The sequence below is a fragment of the Hippopotamus amphibius genome, chromosome 13 (assembly GCF_030028045.1).
Source record: "Hippopotamus amphibius kiboko isolate mHipAmp2 chromosome 13, mHipAmp2.hap2, whole genome shotgun sequence".
Lineage (NCBI taxonomy): Eukaryota > Metazoa > Chordata > Mammalia > Artiodactyla > Hippopotamidae > Hippopotamus > Hippopotamus amphibius.
In genome coordinates, this window is record NC_080198.1 from 18,570,091 (window position 1) to 18,592,545 (window position 22,455).

The 22,455-nt window shown below is 44.3% G+C and overlaps 1 protein-coding gene across 7 annotated transcripts in view; it reads left to right on the forward strand.

The window, feature by feature from the left end:
- The window catches only part of FOXP1 (forkhead box P1), a 595,386-nt gene that overhangs the window by 85,117 nt on the left and 487,814 nt on the right, over window positions 1–22,455 (forward strand). For 6 of the 7 annotated variants that reach the window (XM_057705386.1, XM_057705388.1, XM_057705387.1 and 3 more), the window contains one exon: window positions 15,311–15,440. The gene's annotated coding sequence lies outside the window, so the exon portion shown is untranslated. Of the gene's footprint in view, window positions 1–15,310; window positions 15,441–22,455 lie in introns of those variants that run through there. The other variant, XM_057705389.1, reaches the window with a different exon arrangement.

Consider the following 22,455-nt stretch of genomic DNA (forward strand, 5'->3'; position numbering starts at 1 on the left):
CTAGTACCTGTGAATGTGACTGCATTCGGAGAGAGGGTCTTTAAGGAGGTAGTTAAGTTAAAACGAGATCATTAATGTGGGACCTAATCCAATATGAGCTGCGTCATTGTGAGAAGAGGACAGACGCACACAGACAGAGAGGCAGGGAAGACTGCGTGAAGACACAGGGAGAAGGTGGCCATCCACAAGCCAAGGAGAGAAACCTCAGAAGAAGCACGCCCTGTTGACACCTTGATCTGAGACTTCCAGCCTCTAGAACTATGAGAAAATAAATTTCTGTTGCTTAAGCCCCCTCATCTAGGATACCTAGTTGTGGCAGCCCACACGGACTTACACAGGAGCAAATCGGAATCTCAGAATCTACAGGAGGGCATGTCTCGTTTGAAAAAGTCTATTTCGTATCATATTACAGTGTTGACATTTGGGAAATCATGGCAAGAACACCTTTATAGGGAGGAAAATCTCTGAAACCTGGCCAAATCCACGTGGCAAGCAGCGCTGTATTAGTGCGTGCGGAAGGAGGGAGGGTCCGCTCTTCACGATGATTTGACATGAGACTTTTCAGCTTTATGATGGTGCAAAAGCGATCCTCATTCAGTAGAACCCATACTTTGAATTTTGCTCTTTCTCTAGGCTCGTGGTAGGCGGTACAGTACTCTCTGGTGATGCTGGGAGGAGACCTGGCTTCCAGTCAGCCACACCATCACGAGGGCAAACAGCGGATACACTTAACACCCATTCTGTGCCCAGACAACCATTCTGGTTTTCACTTCAGTACAGTATGCAATACATTACATGAGCTGTTCAGCACTTTATTATAAAATAGGCTTTGGGTTGGATGTTTCTGCCCAACTGTAGATTACTGCATGTGTTCTGAGCATGTTTAAGGTAGGCTAGGCTAAGCTGTGATGTTCCTTAGGTTAGGTGTATTAAAAGCATTTTTACTTACGATATTTTCAATTTACGGTGGGTTTATTGGGACCTGCGCCCATCGTAGGATGGGGGAGATCTGTGCTAACGTGTAATATTTATTGAGCGCTCACAGTGGGCTGACCCGGGGAGAATGGTCTAGCCTACATCATCTCTTTGAGTCCTCACTACAATCCTATGAGGTAGGAGCTATTATCTCCATCTTGTAAGTGAGGAAACTGAGACAGAGAAGTGAAGTGATATCCATGGGATTCAGAGCCAGGCAGCTGTGCTCCAGGCTTTTCCACGTTTTTGCTCCGCCAGCCCTGGGAGGTCGGGGTAAAGGGAAGGGTGGTCATCCGATCCATGATGACTGTTGGTTAAAAGGTACTGGAACTTGCTATCTTACCACACGTTTTGGTCCCTCCTCAAGAGGGAGGCTATCAGGTGTGTTGAGTGCGGTGAAAATGTCACTAGTCGTAATGATAATCACTCATATTACCGAGCACTTAGTGTGAGCCCTGATCTGAGCTCTGACCCTCACAGCATCCCTAAGCGGTTTCGCCAGAGCCTCCCGGCGGCCCACCCCCAGGTCATGGGACTCTGGCACCCAACCCCTTCGCCACTGGGCAGCACTGCCTCCCGCACAAGCCCAGCACTTGCCCAGCATCTGCATCTGTCACGGGGAAGGGAGAAAGGGCGACTGACATTTGAATTTTAAAATAGAAGAAGCTTTGTTCTTTTCCTCCTTAATTACAAAAGCATTTTATGATAAACATTAAAAAAAAAAGAGTTAAAACCAGAGCAAAAATAAATAAAAATCATCTGTAGTTCCACCCCCTAGGGAAAATGACTTCTAGTGTTTTTCTTTCGTCCTTTCTCGTCTTTTTCCCGTGAAAGTATGCTTACTCTGACTACAAATGTAGGAATACTTTTATGAGCAGCAGCGTTCGTTAGAAAAGAGCAAGGGCTTTGAAATAAGACTTGGGTTAAAATCACAGCTTTCTTAGCTATGTGACTTTGGGCACATTATGTAATTTCTCTGTCTCTATTTTCTGTCTCTAAAATGGGGATAATAAATAAATAAAACTCATTTCATTGGGGTTTGCAGTAGCCCAGTGTATGTAATGTGCTCTTTCGTAGCATCTGGCACACAGTAAATAAACAACCCATAAGTTTAGAGAGAAAAAGTTTCTGTAACACATCTCTGTTGCTTAGCAACCTATCATCCAACAAACATTTGATGAGCAGGTATGATCTGGGGATCCTGTTTCCTTCTGTGTCCATGTTTATTTTTCCAACCCTTTTTAATGGCTGCATAGTATTTCATCATCAGTATGAATCATAATGGATTTAATTTTTATTGGATATTGATTTTTCCCAGTTTTTGTATACCGTAGACAATACCGTGATATGTTTCTTTGTAACCTTGCAGCTGATTTCTCCCCCAGTGGGTACTGTTTCATTAGGATCAATTCCAAAGAGTAAGGGGTGCACAGGAATGCCTGGTTTCAAGGTTGTTGAAGCAGTGTCACATCCCCGCCTCACATCGCCTGCAGATGCTGTGCCTGCTTACCCTGAACGTGGCCACGGAGGGCAGTGCCCATTTGTGTTTGTAAAACTTCGATGTAATATTAGATGGATGTGCTTAAAAGAAAAACAAGGCATAGTTCTGCTCTGCGGATGACTGACCCAGATCTGTTATGGTGAAGGACAAGCAGTGACTCTCAGAATTGAGAGAAGGGAGACAGGTCGGACACTGACGTTCAGTTAATTGTGTGAATCAAGCAAAGATGACACTGACAGCTCTCATGTAAGGAGCCCTTACTGGGGATCAGAAGTCCTCTACAGTGTTCTCAACCCATGTGATTTAATCCTCACAGCAACATGTTGAGGTGGGGACTCTCTTTAGCCCCATTTTATAGATGCAAAAACAGAGGCTTACAGAAGTTATGTAATTTGTCCGAATTCATGACTTAGGTTACTCTGTGGTAGATTGGAGAGTTGAACCCAGGCACTCTGACTCTCGGGTTCTTGCTTTCGTCCTGGGGTATTGGAGATGGAGATGGAGACAAAGTGAGACCAAGCATGGTGGCTGGCTGGTCTTGGGGGCAAGGGCAACAGGGTTTGTAGCTTATTGGAATAGGAGGCACAGCTTTGGCGGCAGACACAAAAAAGCGGGGAGGGGGAGCCTGTGTAGCTAGTGTGCGGATGCAGATGGTATATAAGGGGCTGTGGAGACTGGGCTGGAGATCTGCTAGGAGGTACAGAAACACCCCTTACCCTGATTTTCAGCTTAAAGTACATCATCCCGCTTAATCCTTTTACTACCCCCTGACGTGGGACCTGTCCTTACCCCCATTGTATAGCTGCAGAAACGGAGGCCCAGAGAGCTTGAATCACTCAGTCCTTGAGTGTCACAGCCAGCATCGGACCCCAGGCAGCCAAATTCCTGGGGTACATTATTGGAAGTGATCTCTCCCTCCTTTTGAATTTTGTGGCAGTTATTGTCTGTAGCATTCATCTGGCAATTAATTCCCCGTGACACAACTCTCATTGTCCTGAAATGTTATTTCCGTCACGTATTGCTATTTAACTTCTTGTGCTGAGAAGACGACTGAGCTTGGATAGCCCCCCAACCCAGCCCCTAACCATGTGCACCACAGTTCCTCAGAGGGGAGCTCGATAAATGTTTGTTTTATTTGAGGGGTCTCGTCCTAGAGACTTTAGACAGGTGACATTCGTGGAGGGGCAGAGGGATGGAGGGAAGACAGGGACAGTGCTTAGCAGTGTGATCAGATGGACTTGGGAGAACAGAGAGGAGTTTGAGGACTAGAAAGCATCTCTTTTGCACAGTTGATGAAAGGACAGAGTAGGTGTCCTGGCCGCCTGCATAAGCCCCCCTCCTGCAGTCTCTTTTCTCTGTGGGGACGTCCCCTGCTACTTCCAGGCCGTACTGCCAGGGCTCACTTGGCTCCGGACGTCCCTCCTAACCAGGATATGCTTGAGTATGAGCAAGGAGCTGAGGAATCTAGACCATGAGAGGCAGCGTGGCCATCCCAATAGAATTCTAACTCTGTATTTCCAGCTGGGCCCTATCCTGGGAGCCTTTCCAGATGTTCTCATGTTTCCCTTTAGAGCTGTTGGAAGAGTGGTACTCAGTAGTGTTGGGTACCATGAAGGGAGGAGACTTGGGTTTCAGATGCAAGTGGCTGCATCACTTAATAACTCTGGGCTTGCTTAGAGGACATCGCTTCTCTGAACCTCAGTTTCCTCATCTGTAAGACAGCGGTACTTACTTGTGAGGCTTAGAAGAGCCTGGTTGGAAATGCTCAGTCAGGAGAGAGGGCCGGGCGTGGTCAGGTCTCCATCCACGTTGGCCACTCTAAGAACTGAATGTCCTCGGGTCAGTATCCAGAGCCGTCCCACTCTGTTGAACCCCAAGGTGAAAGGCCAGTGTGTTCCTTTCTTTTCTTGTGTTTATGACAGACATTTCTCCACTTTGACTCTTTGACACTTTTCCCAGATGACTTGGTCCTAATCATCAGCTCTTCTCCTGGTCTCCCCAGGCATTTCCAAACCACATCATTCCTCCTCCTTTCTCGGAAGGAAGTGTGGCCATCAGACACTGGACCACTCTGAGCCTGGTCATCGTCCTTGTATCTCTTTACCAGAGTGATGGTTATTAGTATTTAACTTTGTAAGAATTATCTGGAAGTGCTTTTTCAGTCATTTCTTTAGTCATTGAACTTTTTTGTTTTTTTTTTGAGATGAAAGACAGATTACTTTGAGGCAGTGGGTCAGATGGAGGTGGCTGGCTGGGTAACCGTATCCCCGCTGAGTCAGCTGTCTGCTCAGACAACTAAAAGCTGAAGTATGCTGATGACTCGTCACTGGCCAACGTCACGTTAACTTGAAATTCCATTTCTGCTCCTCAGCTGTGGGAGCTTAGATGCCTTTGTGCGTTGTTGGAAAGCACTCCAACTGTTGTATCGATTGGATTATGGAGCCTGGAATTGTCAGTTATCCCTTGAACTGGTGTTTTCCATTTGAGACCAGGGCATATAATTGTGAGATGGGATGGTTCAAAAAGGTGGGATTTGATGCTGTCAGTTTTTAGAAAGGGAAAACCAGGCTCTGACAAACTCACTGACGCTCAGAGGTTCTCCAGCAGTGGGCAAAGCTGGGACAAGATTTGTTCTTGCTCCTCATTGGTCGTGCAGCACCCTCCCTCCCGGGGCCTTACTGCCCTTCCGCTGAAACTGTCTGGGCAGCTGTTTGTTTTGGTTCTCCTTCCTTGAGTGGAGAGAGCGTGTCAGTGTCGGGTATGGTGGCTGCCTCAAGATGCCCTTGGCCCCTCCTCCAGATGCCCCCGCCCTAGTTCATCGTATCTCTGAATCACATTATAACAGTGGAAAAGAAGTGTGTGCAGTGTGTTTGCTCCCTGAGATCTGTATGTTCTGTACATCATCCGTCTCAGGTGACGGATAAGGTGCCGCATGGGGTTACTTTGCCTCCCTGCAGTACCATCCATGAGGAAAGAATAGCGCTTAGTAACCGAGGGTGTTTATCTTATTATGCCACCACAACTGTAACTTTCTTGTTGTTGTTTTCTTACTTCTTTAAATTGGGCATGAGCTTAGATGATTTGAAGGTGGGGTCGGGGGCAGGGCTGGTATTGTTGCCTCGAACAGAGAGTTTGGCCTCTCTGTATTTATTCCTTTAAGTAATTTGTATTTCACCTCAGAGGCCTGTGGTAGGAAGGCTTTTGTTTCTCGTTGGAATATTGGGATCCAGAGAATTCTCTAGAAGAGAGCTTTGGCCCAGCTATGGTGGGCCTTTGCGCTTTATCCCCCAGAGCAACTCTTACAGACAGCACTTTTAAGCCCTGCTCTAAGACCATTGGTTTTTTCAAAAGTTATTTTCATTTCTTTCCCCTTTTTACTTTTTAAAATTTTTTTCTTCCCTTTCCATTAATGGAGGACTATTCCTTTTTACAGGTGAAGCCACTACCTTTTTCTTAATTGTAAAGCAGGCAAAAATCATCATTGACAAGGCATCTCGAAGAATTGCAGTTAATAATGTGACCTCGTTGGTGTCTTCATTTTCAGAAAAGTTGTTTTATTTCTCCCACATCAGCTGTGTGTGCTGATTATGTAACCTTAACTTCTCCTAGAAAATATGGGTCCCATCCGTTCACACGATGACCTTGGTTTCACTATGGTGTCACTTCCCATAGAATGTTACTGCCGGGGAAACTGAGGCCAGGGTTTGTTCCTTTCCTTCTTCTGCAGGACCTGCCCTTGTCAAAAATTGCAGTGACAGGTTTCTTGTTAGTAGCACCATCACTATGAATGTGATTCTTGTTCTCATCTAATAGAGAGCCTTGGTTACCCACAACCCACTTCCAGCTTTTGAGCAGATACATAGGGATCACCTCTCTAGAGTGAAGATGAAATAGTATCATTTGTTTACCACCTTGACTTGTTTACCACAGGCTGCGAAAAATATGTTTTGAATTTAAAAGTGCGAAAAACAAGTGGAGCAGCAATCAGAGAGCTCTCCCCTCAAAGTAAACATGTTTACAGAGCGAGACTCAAAACAAAATACTTGATCATGATAAGCCCAGCCAATGAGAAGAAAGTAAACATGTTTACCACAAAAGCCTTATAAAGAGCCCAGATGGCAGCCAGCTCTCTGCTCACTTGACTGTTCTTCCAGGGAGCAGCTGAGGCTCCCTTGGGCCTAAGGACAGAGACACCACTCGCCCTGCCAGTGGGTGGCTTGCCTTTTCAAGCCCTGCTCTCTTAGCTTAGCCCAATTTGCCAGTGAGGATGGAAGGTTTGTATTTTGTGCCACTGAACTGAACCACAAGTGGAAGGTATTTGTGAAATTGAGTCCGGAGTTCCCATGATTCTTAAATAGCAGCTTGTCATAGAGTGCCAAGGAGGCTTACGGGGAATCTTCCTGGCTCCCTGAAAGAACCCAGATTAGTATCACAAGTAATGACCTTCTGTGTCCTGGGCAATAGGATGTAGACATCTAGGGTATAAACCATGAATCACACCCAAGCCTGGCCTTACCCAGCTCTCTCTGGTGAAGGAACCAAAGGGCTCGAGCAGGAAGTAGGTAGAAAAGACAAGGGCATCCTGTGATCCGGGGGTTTTCGGGGTATGTGGAGTGAGCCTTAGATGGTGTCAAAGAGAGGAACGTTAGAAGGGGGATGACGAATTGTGCGTGTGGCAGAGTTAAGGACTTGAGTGACTTGTCTCAGTGCAGTCCAGGAGCAAATTCAAGAAAGATGACCCAGGGTGAGGTGGCTCTGTGGGAGGTCGTTAGTGTACTTCAGAATTCATGGTCTCCGAGGTAGAGCAGTTTGAAGGGATGGTGAGATCCGAGTTTTGGCCATGCCCTCAGGTGTAGAGGAAGTGGCAGTGGTTAATTAGTACTTAGTGAGCCCTTACTCTTATGGGCAGATGTTACTCCAGTTTTCAGGCTCAAGGCTATAGCTACTAAGTAGCATAGCTGGGATGGGACACGGGCTGTCTGTTCTGCAGCCTACGCTCTCAACTGCTGCACTCTACTGCTTCTCAAATAGTACTGGAAGCTTGTAGGGTAAAGAATTCAAGATAACCAGGTGTGTATTCACTCAGGGAACGATTGTTTGTTTGTTTGTTTTGAATGGTACAGTACCAGGCCTGACGGAAGCCTTGGCCAGGCCATTGGAAGGACCATCTTCATGGCTGTTGAGGTCAATGGAAGTGGCCGCTCTGAAGGCATGTAGACCAAAATTGTGAACCAGATACGAAAACATCGGAGAACGGTATAGAAGAGCATACTTGACATTTAGAGGCAAAAGCCGTGTGGCTGGGTTGGGAGCAGTGGTCCCCTTACATATGGTCATCAGAAGAAAGGTTTCGAAGGATCCAGGAATCACAGTGGAGAGGGGTGATGGTGTTCTCCTTGGGGGTAGCTGGCAGCAAGGTAGACTGCTAGCAGAGCCATAACTTGGCTGTAAGAAAGGGAATTGAAGAAAGGCTGACTCTTCCCTTTTTGTTTGCCTGAAGTCAGGGGATGTTGAGTGAATGGCTTCTGCGAAAGGTGAAGGGACATCTTTAAGGAAAAAGGAAAGTCTCCAGATTGTTCCTGATGTTGGTGTTGGACATGGGTGGGAAGAAGTGAGCACTGGAGCTGAGATGAAGGGTGAAATGGGCTTCTAGAATGGCCAGGAGGCAACAGGGTGATGATACCTCTACTCCTGGAAGAGGGGGTGACCCTTCATTGTCTGTGGCAGGGTTGAGACAGAAGCTTGGTACTTACTGGGGAGATGAGGGGAGAGGCAGACAGATGCAGCAGGAGGGCCAGCCTGCAAGTTTTAAACGGAATGTTTAGGGGATTTTCAGTGAAGAGGAGCAGTAAACAAACAAAAACGGTTTCTGGTTAAGCCTCAGTGAACTAGAAACATAATTACATAGACACCATATTCCCCCTGTGTTCTAATTAAACTAATGGGTTTACTTAAAAACTTGTTTTTGAACATAGATACCAGAAAGTCCTCTGGTGAGTTGAAAGAAATCTTATTAGTGAAAGTTAAGTGAAAGTAATAGGGATTCGTTCTAGGGAACTTAATCGAAATGCAGTCCAGTGGGCTGAGTGAAGTGAAGCTGCAGGTGTTGGTGTGGTGTCCCATCTGGTTAAACCTGGGTGATCATTTTGACTAGAACTTTCGAACTTGGCTGTTCAGAGAGATGCCTGTTGAGGGTACATTTGAGGTGACAATTATCTTAAAAACAGAAGTATTATTTGTTCTTCTTCTCCGAGCCTTGTTAATTGAGGCAGATTGGCATCTTACTTGTGAGCTGACAACACACACCTTTTTGTCGCAGCCGATGTGCTTTTTGAACTGGGTTCAGCATTGTCAGAAAGTTATCCGCAGGGGTTGGTGATGGAGCCTGCTCCACCCACTCCTGTTCCCTGTCTATTTTGGTGCTGTTTGCAACAAAGGAAACTAAGTAAATTAGGGAAGGATTGAAGCGCGCACAAACGCTCTCCTTCCTATCAGGTTGTGTAACTGATTAGACAGAGTGGGCCCACTCTTCCTGTGGCACAGGGATCTGAAGGGACGCAGGTGCAAGCCCCGTCAGGTGGCCTCGGCTGTGGCCTCCCAGATCTCCTGCCCTATCTGATGGCACTACATTTAGAAATCTATAAAGATATGTATGTATGTGTGTGTATATTCATCTGTAAATATATATTTGTGTGTGTATATGAGTGTGTATGTACACATATGCTTATGTGTGTTATGTGAGTCTAAAAAATTCCAGATACAGCATTCTCAAGCCAGGGGAGATCTAGTGGAGAACCCATTGAATTAGAGTGTTGTGTCAGGGTCCCTGCAGGAAGTAGGTGGCTCGTCCCTCTCCTAGATCTGAGAGGACAAGGGGAGGGCACGTAGTGGAGCCTGGTTAGAGTGGCTGCAGGGAGAGGGCTGCCTGGCAAGAACTGTGATCTTTCATAGTCCACCCCCAGTGCCCCAGTGGGGAGGAAGTCTGGGCAATACATGCCCCATCTTCTGTGTCCTCCTGGGATGAGACCTTCATTGATGGTACCAGCTGGAAGCCAGAGGCCAAGAGTACCTGTTGCTGCATCCACACAGGGTGGCCTTCCAAGACCCAGAGCCAGGTGAGGGGTCGGGGCAACATGGTGGATGGAGGATCTGGAGACGCAAATGGAAAACCATCAAGTACATTTTGTTCTGTGACCTCCTTTGGACATGACACTGCCAGACTTGCTCAGGTAATGCATGAGACAGGGTAGTGTGGGGCAGAAGGTCCCAGATCTTTAGGATGGTGAGGAAGCATCTAGGTTTACAGCAGTGCTTCCCAAAGCGTGGTGCCTGGGCCAATAGCACCAGCATCACATGAGTCTCAGGCCGCGGCCTGGACCTACTGAGAGAGACACTCGGGGGAAGGGGCCCAGCAGTCTGTGTTTTCTTAGCCCTCCCGGAGATTCTGGTGCTTGTTCAAGATTGAGAACCACAGCTGGATGTCTTGACATGTTGGCTGGCCAGCAAAGTATGTCAGTTTGCTAAGATGGCCACTATTATCTTGCTTGGAAATGCCAGCAACAAGCATGTTGTCTGTTTGAACCCCCTGCTTGGAAACTCTGCAGACTCCCAATCCTTTTTATTTTTAGGATAGGCGCTCTTCAAAAGAAATAGAATAATTCATGACTTGTAGGCCATGGGGGTTTATACCCCAGGCAGTTCATGCCTTTAATTTCCAAGTGCTCCTCTCAGCCATGCAAGGAAGTATCCGGCAGGCCCCAGACTTTTGGAGGTTGTTTTTGAAAAACAGATGCAAATACTGCCTGTGCTGTTGTTGTTTTCCCGGTGCCTGGCAGTGTTTGGTAAACAACTTGATTGCTAGGTCTTGGCCTCAGGGAACCACAGCTGCTCTTTCCAGCTCCCTGCAGACTTTTGTACTGAGCAAGGATTGCTTCAGGGAAAAATAAACAGGGGAGAACAAAACAAGAAAACAGCACTGTTGCTTTGTGGCTGCCTCTACCTGTTTTCCTGGAGCTGTTTTGCAACCACAGGCCCTGAGCTTTGATTCCCTGCTTGAAAACACAAGGCAAGACCCCACAGCACCCCGGGCTTCTCACTCGCTGGCTAGAGGGGGGGAGTGGCTGCTGCCGGACATGGAAAGCCTGTGGTAGTAGCCCCTGGAAGCATCTATGCATTTTTAAATAATGTAAATTGAAAAAGGAGAAAGCTTCATTCTTTCTGATGACCCCCAAGATGGCAATCTGGCTTTCCAAATCTCCAGGAGAGCAGATTGAATATGGCACAATTAATGGTTTAGCACTTCTGGGCTTTTCTCTAAAATATTTTAATGGGCTTTTAATTTATTGCAGCTCCTGACTGGCAGGGTTGAGGCAGGGTTGCTGCTGACCTCCTGGGCCCAGGTGCTCTCTGGGGCTGTAAGGGAAGTGGAAAAGAACAAAGGCCGGCTGGAGTGTCAGCCGTGACCTCCCTGGGCTGAGCCCCTGGGGCTCGCTGGATTCCTACCCCTGCAATGGTGCAGGGCTCTGTAGAGGAGAGGCAAGGACGCAACTTCATCAGAGTTCCCTGGAATATCTGCTAGAAATGCAGATTCCTGGGACCGGATTGCTAATCTCTGGACTGTGAGGGCAGGAACCTGCCTTCATGCTGGTGCCCTCCTTGCACAACAAGTTTGCATTCCAGGACCTTGCTGATTGACAGCCAGTGTGGACAGTAAGCCTGGGGGGGGAAGCAAGTGATGGTGTTGCCAGGCGTTTTGTTTTGTTTTTAATTTTGAGACCTGCATGTCATTTTAATGCATTCACTTTTCATTTACTTCAAAGTTCTCCATTATTTTGGCTCCCCCTTCCTTCTGAAATCAAACAGCCTTCTTCCTAAAATCCTTTTGGGAAGGGCCTGAAGCACATCTTTCTGCATGTCCTTGTAGAAAGGTGATCAACTTTTGTTTGTCTGAAAAGATCTTTATTTCACCCTCATTTTTGAAAGATAATTTTTTTGGGCATACAATTCTAGGTAGACAGTTTTGCCTCTGGGCAGTGTTCTGGGTAATTTATTTGGATATTATCTTCTCTTCTGGTTTTTTTTGTGTTTGTTTGTTTTCTCTTTTAAATTTCACTTGCTCTGGTTTTCATTTCTAGAGGTCAGAGTTTTGGTTAGAGCTGTAGAGCTTGATTTTATAGTATATGTATGTGTATGTGTATTATAGGTATTTTATAGCCTATGTACTATAAACACATGAAAAGCTATTATATAGTATATAGTTTGTGGTATTTTGGTTAGAGTTACACAGCTTGTATTTTCTAGTATGTGTGTATATGTATGTATATATAGTATGCATTTTATAGTATACCATAAATACATATTAAAAACTATAGTATATATAGTTTATATACTATTTTGCTTAGTTATAGAGCTTGTATTTTTATAGTGTGTATATGTATTACAGTATATGTATGTGTATAAAGAGAGTGTTTGTAGTATATGTACTATAAGTATATATAAAAGGTACAGCATGTATCATTCATATAGTGTTTCCGTTAGCTGCAGAGTTTGTATTTTATAGTATATATATGTGTGTATGTGCATGTACATATGACAATACATATGTGTATACAGAGAGTGTGCTTATAGTATACAAACTCTAAGTACATGTAAAAACTACAGTACACATTGTTCGTTTAGTATTTTGTTAGAGTTACAGAGCTTGGTGGAGATGGCATTTGGTCTTGGGTCAGCTGGATTCCTAACAAAACACACAAAACCAGAAAAATTCCACACAGCACAGTGATAGTTTGTCCTTTACTTTTGGATACGCCTGGTGACTTTAATGTTTTAGGAAGTCAAGCCAGACAGCACTAAAGATACACTTAAGCACTGATGGACCAACTTAGGACTTAGCTAGAAGCCAGCTGCTGCTCCCATCCCGAGCAGAGGTTAGAGTTCCTGCGTGATCGCTGCCTCCTCACTGCTGCTCTTTGGGGTGACCTGCCTATTTCACCTGCTTGTAAGCATTTGACCGTGATGTTCTGATACGGTGGGATCCCTTTTCCACCCCATCTTCCAGTTCCTTCCAGAACTTGCCCAAGATAATTGTTCTCGAACGCCCTTCTCTGCCCAGATACCTGCTGTGTTTTCCTGTGTTCACCTCTGCAGCTTCTCTTTGCTGCTGAATCCCTCTGCAATCATAGACCTGAGCCATGGCATGACCCCAGCTATTTTTTGGTACAGGGGTTGCAAGCGTTCTTTTTCTTGCTTTTTTCCTTTTCTTTTTTTAATGTGTTGTACTATTAAAAGGTTACTGCTATCTTTGAAAAATGAGGAGATTTCACAAAGTGGTCATCTGGGTTTCTGCCTTTGTAGAGTTGAAAGCTCTTGAACTCTGGGTTCATGTTGCCATGTGGCAATACGGGGCTTGTGGAGCCCCTGGCTGCCCTTGTAGCTAAGAAAGCCCGGGGCCTCCAGTCTGCCACCTGCCTCCCCGCTCCCTGTACCTTGTACCTGGCCTGCCTCCCTCACTTACATTATCTGCCTGGTCCTTGCGGGATGCCTTAGCTCTCCCCGTATGAACAAGGAGGCTCGGGTTAGAAAGGTTAAGTATCCTCTACAAGGCCTTGTAGACAAAACTCACTCAGGCAAGCTTTAGTCAGAAGAGTGTCTGGTACAAGACAGGCACGCAAAATTTTTGTATGAGTGTATTGGCCGGAAAAATCCGCGTTTCTTCTGAGTGCAAGCTTTGCCGAGTCAGGCCCCTATAGCTCTGTGATCGTGGGCAAGCTACTGAAGCTGTCTGTGCCTCAGTTTTCTTCTCTGCGTATTGAGCTTATGGCGGTATCTACTGGGAACTTTGTGATAAGAATAGAATTCAATGAAAGAACTGTTGTAAAATACCTCAAAATAATACCCAGTATAGTGTGCGTTTTCAAGAAATGGCAATTGTACGTTTAGAGGATGCTGAGGACTGAATGCTTTCAGTTGTTGATTCATCGGTTGACTCAGTCTGCACTGAGTGGCTCCTTTGAGCCAGGCATTTTTCTGAAATTTTGGAGAATAGTGATGAACATAATAGAGAAGTTCCCTGTAGCGTGGAGCTGATCGTTCAGTGGAGACAGCAAGTAAGTAAATGAGAAAAAGTTTGTAGGTGATGAGAGGAGATCTGGGGAGAGCACATAGGATAATGTAGCTAGGGTGACTGGGGACCAAGCTTAAGTAGGTAGGCAGGATAACCTTCTTGAAGTGGCCTTTGCCCCTAAGACCCTGTGACGAGAAGGAGTCCCTTGTGTAAGGAGTCAGCTCGTGGTGCTCCAGGTAGCTGGGAAAGCCAGTGCACTGGGCCGGGAGTAGGAGAACCCTTGGCTTGCTTGAAATGGAAGCAAGGCCACCGCATGTATTGTACTTGGGTATTGAGTTGGTGGCTGGTGGCAGTGTCAGAAAAGCAGCTTGTGCATGGCCTTCTAGGCCAGAGAAAGAAATAGATTTTGTCCTAAAGATAGTGAGCATTTTCAGCCCCTTTCTTTTTGCTACATGACATTGTACCTTTGCAGAGCTTCCCTGAACCTTGGAAATGCTTCTTGGGTCTCAAGGCTACTGGAAGTTTGGACAGTGGGGCTTCATCATTTGGACACAAACTGTGGTCCGTGATTGGCAGTACCCATCCTTCCCTGCTGGTTTGGTAGAAATACAGAATCTCAGGCCCAATTCCAGACCCACTGAATCAGTGTCTCTGGGGATGGGGCCCGGGAATCTGTATTTTAAAAAACTCTCCAAATTATTCTTCTGCGGACTAAAGTTTGAGAAACACTCGTCTGTAATACACATGGGCAGCTTTCCGTAGGAGCTGGAGCTGTACTCTTGGGAGAGGAATGGAAGCCTTCTGTGGGCACCCAGTGGAGACTGTCAGCGGCCGAGGGTGCAGGTGCACCGCAGTCTGGCACTAGTGCCGGGGTGAGAATTCTTCTGTGCGTGTGCCCAGCCCTCTGCCCCACAGCTCAGCTCTGGTGTCGATGGCCTGTCAGCGTCAGAGTGATTTGTGGTAAAAACCTTCTTTTGAATCTGCAGGCTTAAAGGAGAAGCTGATAGTTTAGGTTATTTGGAATAAGTATGCTTTAACCAAGAAGACAAAGATGCTGAGAGGTAGAAGGGATGTGGAGAGCATCAGTTAATGGTCTGACCTTGCAGATTAAAGAACTGGGATCCTGAGACGTTAAATGGCTTTGCTGGAGCCACACAACTGATTGATGACAATACTGGGTCCAGAATTCCGGCTTCTCCACTCGGACGTCTGCGCATTACATAGCATGTTTTCTCTTGATGGAGATATCTCTGAGCCTTGCTCCTTATGTAATTCATATATGCTTGTAGAATTATTGTGGAGGAAAATGATTATGGTTACCTCTCTTCCTAGTTTTGATGTTCATTATTATTTTTGAAATAACTTATTCTCATATTTTTATCTTTGGAAAAGAGAGTTACTTGATAGGAATTGATACATTTATCCATGTCAGATTTGAGTTAAAGCAGCTTATTGTTACCTGAGCACTTTATAATTGGACAATAAAAGGATATTTTTGTAATACTGAAATACGTAAAATATTTGGCACAGAGTTTGCCATAAACAACAACCTTTCAGGGTATGTGTTGAAGTAATTGGTAACTATGTTTCAAAACTTGCTTTCCGGTTCATATTTTACAGCATCACACTTGATGTATCGACATACCCTCGTTTGAAAGGTGTTTTCCCCTCTAGATTCTATGTCTGTCGTGCTGTTTTCAAGTTTAAGGAAGTGGTGGTTTTAGAAGTTACATCTTAGTTATGTGTAAAAAAATATTTTTGTATTGCAGTGTCCCAGGAGCTTTTGCTGACAATTCCAGTTTCCGAACGAAACATTTGGGCGATGGTGAGGGCTTCAATCCCTTGTCTGATTTGCTGTCAACCATGAACGGACGGATGTGATGCCTGCTGGCTGAAAGGGTGAGTGAAACATTCATGATTATTCGTCTGAAAATTCACAAGACCACATGTTGGCTGAAGGGGTCCTGCACAGTGCAGGAAACTGAAAAAAGTCCCAAATTCAACAGAACAATTACACTGAAGATAAGAGACTCGTTTCGAAAGAAGAGACACCCTGTCATTGTTTTTATAATCTTTTTGGATACCTTGTACAGTGATCTGAGGATTTATTAAAGGCATAATAGGACACAGGAGAACTTTTTTTGTTTGCATGATTCTTTTATGCGTAGTCTGAAAGGTGGACTATGTGAATTATGAGCTACACGCACAGTTAAAAGAGTAATTGCTTTCTTGGTCCCATTACAACTTGGCGATAAAATGAACCACCATGAAATAAGACAGTAGTGACCTCATCTTGAGTCATGAGGGGGTGGGGATTTAAGTCTGATTTGTTCATTGAGAAGGTCCCATCCCAAGCCTTCCACACGATTGGGGCTCTTGAGAAAGTTAAAGGGTTGGGAACTGTGGGCTCTCAGGTTTTCAGAAAGACTCATGAGCATGTTTTTCTATCATAGTTCTCCTCATCAGGTTATTCATTGTGATTTTTAGGGGGAGGTTAGAAGGGACATGATGCTCTTTTTCTGTGACATGTGTTTTCCATGTTCGATGGCATCTGTCATGTTCCTCAGAACTTGCTGGCTCCCCCATAGTAATGAATGTAATGAATGAAGAACTGTGACTTGCCTTTATCGGAGACAAGAATTGGTTGAGGCCAGGTGCTTTGGGTCAAAAACTCTGACATCATTCAATGGTAGCTTTGTCATAAAATGAAGTCAACTTTATGGGGGACCATTTGGTTTCAGTTTTGTAGTGCATGGCACTTAATGATAAAAACCGTCGGCATAAACTCTGTCTTATTGGAGGTGTATTTGAAATAGATTCTCTTTACTGGAGGGAAGTATAGTAAGGTAGAAAGAGCACTGTATTAGAAATTGGGAGAGCTGATAGCTAGCTGACACGGGGCAGGTTGGTCTCTGTTTCGATTTCCTACATTTAAAATAAAGCAGGTAGGTTTGAGTGTCCTGTTTGGCAGTGCTAACAAGGCCCTAGAAGTTGTCTAAATCCTTTCACTTTACGGATGGAGCATCTGCAACCCAGAGGGTCTAACTGAGATGTCTATGTCCCTGGGCTGGGTCAGAGCTGTATTCCAGGTTGTTTTATCCTCAGTGATTCTCTCTAGCGATTGTGACATCCAAGCCCTGCAATTTTGTAAACCTTCTTTGCTGATGTGTGTCTCTTTAAGATACTGTTTTGCATGTAGCTGTTTGGGCCAGCTTTTTAAAGATTTTACAGTTAGAGGTCATTTTGACAAATCCTTCCCATTTCATAGATTAAAAGAGCCCTGGCAAAGCAAGCAGGCCAATTATCAGAGACTAGATGATCCTCAAAGGCCTGTGGTCTTTAAAATTAACTTCCACTTAGGCTAGTCTGGTATCTGATTACTTATCCTTTGCATTTCATTCTGCTGGAGCTGGAGATAGAGGAAAAACAGAGTCTTGTATCATCCTTACAGTGTTCTTTCATTGGTAAGAAATAAAGCAAGTAGAAACCGGTAACACATAAGGCAAGGATGTATACCATGAAAATTAATGGTTAATGGAGTCATGGAATTTTAGATCCGTTAGAGTGCTTTGATCGTCTTGTGGAGTGGTCCTGGGCAAGTCCTATGGTTCCCTCTCCTATGAAGTTCTTCTGAGGTTTTCCATTGCTAAGCAGCTATGATAAACTTTTGTGAGTGGTCTGTAGACCAGAGAACAGATAGCAGGCATTATAAAAACATATTTTTGGGGGTCCAGGTAGAGCTGAGAAGAAAGCCTGTGTCTGTCTCATATAAACATGAGCATTCATAGAAGTGGTTGGAATTCTGGAGGTATTGAAATAGCAACACACTCAGGCTTGAGGTTACCTGTCATCTCTGTCTTCAGTATTCAGTCTGACTCAATCTCACTATCATAAATTGATGTATAAACTTGAACAAAACCACATGAATGGGTTTATTGAAGACTGGGCTCATTTTATTCATTAATTTCATTTGGGTAAGGCCTGCTATTTGAAAAATCAATCTGAAGAAGTATAATGAAAATGGTATCTTTTCAATTGATAAAATACAGTTAAGCCCAAATACCAGTTTTTTTCTAAATAAGGAAATGCTTTGTATTTATCGGATTGTAATCAGTTTGCCTTTACTGTATTTTTAGTAGGAAATGGAGATCCCTGAAATCTGATGAGCTGGAGTGTGTGTTCTGATTCTCTGTCCTTGTTTATCCTCAAAGCACACCTTCAAGGTTTGTTTAAAGGACTAATTCTCTTCCTCTGTGATGCAATAACCTGGCCCACGATGCATTGTATATCTGTTAGCTAGTTAATCCTTCTATTATCAAAAATGCATTCATAGTCCTATGACTTTTAGAACTTTACAGTTTATTGAGTAACCGAAAGAAGCACGAGTGAATTGTTACAGCTGATAACTTGCAGTCTTTAGGCATGAAATCAACTCCAGTTCTGAGCGAAATGTTTCATGGTAAGTGACCTTATGATAGAACAAGGTCCCACTCACAGGAGTAGACAGCCTAGAACAACAGATCTCCTCGCTCCAGTGTAAGGAAATGAAACCGTGTGATAAAAGGTTTGCACAAATAGATCATTGTGGCAGAATTTGAAGTTCACAAAATAGGTAGTTGAGTAATGTACTCAGTTTATGTTGGTGATAACCATGCTTACGTAATACATTAGCTTAGGGGCAGGATACAGAGAAAGAAGGGCTGAGCACTCCAGGTGTCTCTTTGTGATGTGATTCTTCAGTGCCCTCACTCACCAGCAGGGAATCAGAGCTGGCTCCTGTCATCCCTGCCCTGCCGCCCCCCGCCCCCCGCCCCTTCCCCGCGGCGTAAAGCTTTAGTTGATGTTGGTACCTATCAGATGCACATCACGCGACTCCAAGAGCGGAGAGCAGCGAAGTCTGCTGCATATTTAATAGGTAGTTAGCCACAGTGTTATTAATAAATGTGATAATGACACTCTGGATTTGCATAGAGTTTTCCCGAGAAGAGTTGACTGTAGGTGGCAAAGACACTGGCTTGTTTGTCAGTCTGTGCCTCAGCATTGCACTGTCCCTACCGATAAGCTGTCCCTCGCTGGTGGATCCGGGATAAGAGTATAAGCATCACGTGGAATTGTTTTGTCACCAGTTATTTTTCCTCAGTTTGCCTACAGTTCCTCTTTGGATCGTTCTCATAATCCAGTTCCTAGCTTTTGACCTACTAGAAAGAGGTAAAAGCAGGAAAAATAATCCTTCTCATTTAAGGCTTGATAAGGGGCTGCTTAGTGGCTGGAAGTTCCTGGATTTTTTCTAAAACTCAAGACTGTGGATTTTTGTCATTGTTTTTGGGGTGGGGTGTGGCAGTGGTGCAGCTTCCGGGAAGAGGTGGGGGCAGGTGGCAGGCGTCTGGGGACAGGAAAGCCGGCCGGTGGGCTCCCCTTCTGAGCTGCCTTGTGCGGGAACCTGTCAGTGGGCCAGGCCACTTTGTTGTGCTGAAACTTCCAGTCTCTGGAATTTTGACTTTGAAAAGTAATTTTAACAATTTAATAAACTACATAATATGTTTTATAAGCTGGAGCGAATGATCTTAAGTATTTTGGTCTCTTTCATAACACAATGAACCTAATATTGGTAAAAATACACATCTTCAGTCACGCCATAAAGAGAGCCTAGATTTAATAAGCAGTTATGAGTGCTGGCAGCTGCCTATCAGATTGTATAACTCGGACTCCAGCACGCGAAGACAGTGTCAACTTACATTTTATCTCGGAAGTATTTTCGAGGCGCTTATTTTGCCTTTCTCTCCAGTTCCCTAACCTAATACAAGTAACGTAATTGGCTGAATATTTTCCACATAGCTAATTGGCTAGGGGCCGAGGGGGAAACCGTTGTCTGGCTTGGTGAAGATCAGAAATTAACATGACATTTACGTGGAGGTAATGGAATATATTAGTAATGCAGCAATTCAGGATGGTGAGGGGAAGAGTGTCCATCCTTCCCCGCCCATACACAGCGGGAGGAGTTCTGAGGATGGAAGGACCTCCCGTGCTGCCCTCCGCCCTCTGCCCGTAGCCTCCAGTTCCTCACGGCAGTGGCCAGCCAGTTCCTATGTCACATTTACTTTTGAATTCTTTAGACAGAACTGTAAGACAAACTAATGAATTATTCCATTTGTCAATTAAAAAAGAAAATCCACCAACTACTATTGTAAGATTAAATTGCAATTAGAAGATTGCATTTAATGCAGAAGCTATAACATTGTTTTAATGAATTCTCTTGGAGGTGACAGTTTGTGTGAGATAAATGTATATGGTATAGGTAGCTATAAATTCATTGGATAATGTTAAACATGTTACTTCATATATATTAGCTGTGAAATTTATTTCTTCTCTAGTTATGTCCCCAAGGAGGTAGAGTCAGAGGGAAAAACATATCTTCAAAGAAAGAACCCTTTCTGTCCTTTCAGATACTTGCTCTAAAACAGGCTTTTCTCACTTTTATTAAAAAAGAAAAAAATCTGTTAAATTTCTGCATTAACTGAATTTATGATTCTTGGTGTATGCTATTTATAAAATTGAATATAGGTTTTATGATATAGGAAATTAGTCTAGGAATGAGAATATGATCCAGTTGTGTAATAAAGGTAATCTGCATTTATATTGCAGATATTTTCCATTTCTCTCTAAGCCCCTTATGGGATTATATACACATTTTTCTGGACATACACATTCACTGTAGAGTAAACTTTTAATGTAGTGGACGGGCTTTTGTTCCCCTGACATCTGCACAAAGCATTGAATCCTTTGCCTAAATCAAAAATGGCAAACATTCTCAACACACTTTCGATTTTATAACTCCCCCACCCGTGCCCGTCCCTGTGCCCCTGGCAGACATCACTAATTGATCACATTCTCTCCTCTGCTCAGTGTGGATGAGGCTTCAGAATTACTCCACTTAAACTCTTGGAGGCAAGCTTACCAATTTACCATCTCCATGAGCGTGGTCAAAATCACGTCAGGCAGGTGGCTTTTGCAGAGTCTTTGTAGTTTGTATATCCTATACTTACCCAGTGTCTGGCACACAGTGGTGAAGTGTATGTTGTATTATTGAGAAGATCTTGCACACGCACAATTCTGGCGATTATCTGGTTGTGTACTGGTTGCAGTTTTGACATCACGCGTGTACTGTGTTTGCATGGTTTGGGAGGCAGTTTATTTTTTTACCTTTTAGCTGGCTTGGGGGTTGTGTGTGACACATTATAGTTTTGTAGGTTTCTTAGTTTTGCTTTTCAATTTATGTACCTTTGGAAAAGACAAGAAAGAGAGTCTCCTCACTCTCTTGTTACCTGTACATTAACTTAGGCTCAGACACAGCAAGGAAGTGGTGGGGTGAAAGCTAAACCCAGACTTTCCCTCTCTGAGTGCAGTTTCTTTCTTAAAGGGAGGGGCGCACGCACGTACCAGGTGCTGACCGGGGCAGGGCAAGTTTCTTGCAATTTCCTTTTGCATATTAATCTTGGTTTTTATCAATACACTGAAGCACGCTGTACCAGGGAGGAAGACATTCGGCTATTATATTTCAAATGATATCTTCCGTGATGTAAAATTCTAGGAACTTCAGCTGCATGGCATGTTGTTTTTGAAAATAATCAGTTTTCTCTTCACTTGGTTCAAGTAACGCACAGAGGCTAAGAGAAGGAAATTTCCATTCAGTTTACATGCCGGCTGCTGCCGTACCCTGTTGAGAATTGCTATCGTTTTAATTCCTCCTTAAAAGAAAAATGAGCAGTTAGAGTATTGAAGTGCCATTTAGTTAATGTACATTTTAATTTCATTTCAACATATTGTTTGATTGTTTGTGTTGGTCATGGTAACCAGAGTTCTGGAAAGTGGTTGTGGGTGAACATGTGAATTGGTAACTTGTTGGGCCATATTTGTAGGATGATGTGGCTGGCTCTGGTCAAGGATGCCAAAATCTGTGAGCCCCATTATAGGCTGCTCTGGTGGTGGCTTTTGGATTTTCTGTACACGATGTTTGTTCCATGCAGCTCCAACCAGTTGATTGGCAGAGGCTCATGAGATGAAACCTTTGTCATCCCTCCTTGTATTGTGTGAGGTTTTGGTAACATTTGTACCAAGTAATTATAGCATTTATTTTTCCTACAGTGGTTTGGATGTCACGTTAGGCCTCTCGCGTAACCCTAATAGCATCTGTGTATTCTGGATATTATTATTCTGGTCTTATTGTTGAGAAGACAGAAGCTCAGTGTCTAAGTTACTACTCAGGATCACACATCAGGTTTTACAAGCGGGTTTTACCTCAAGGTGGGCCAGTTTCAAAGCCTGTGTCTTAACCAGGAAGGCCTGCTACATCCTTATCTTTGATTCTGTGGGTCTCTAAGGGCCTTTTATTTGAGTTAGGCAGGGAAGGTTTTGTAGCTTCTAGTTGTCTTTGTGGAAGAAATGGACTCCAACTCATTTAAAACGGCAGCTTAATCTACACACAGGATTTTTATAGGATCAGGGATTAAAAAAAAAAACAAAACTCCTTCCAAAAATTTTTTCAAAAATATTCCTTACTCACTGGCCTTTTCCTTTAAATCTGAAATCTTCCGGATTTATGCAGTTAGGCTCAGCGTTGTGTATTTCTTGCAGGTCCCTTCTAAAATAAAGATGCTCTTGGTGATGGTGTCTCATGGAATCCCTAATATCTCAGGAGATGAGTTTTCTTCTTTGATACAATATGAACAGACCACATAGGACCAGCAGGCCCACTGCTCCAGAGCACATGTGTAGGAAGGGAAAACCTGGGCTCCTGGGCTTTTGTGCCCAGGGCCAGAGCCAGGCAGTGGCAAGGTCAGGCCTGCCACTTTGTCACGCGCATTTAGGCCCCTTGTCTATGGGCTTCCGGGACTTCTGTCCGTCCAGGATAGGCTTG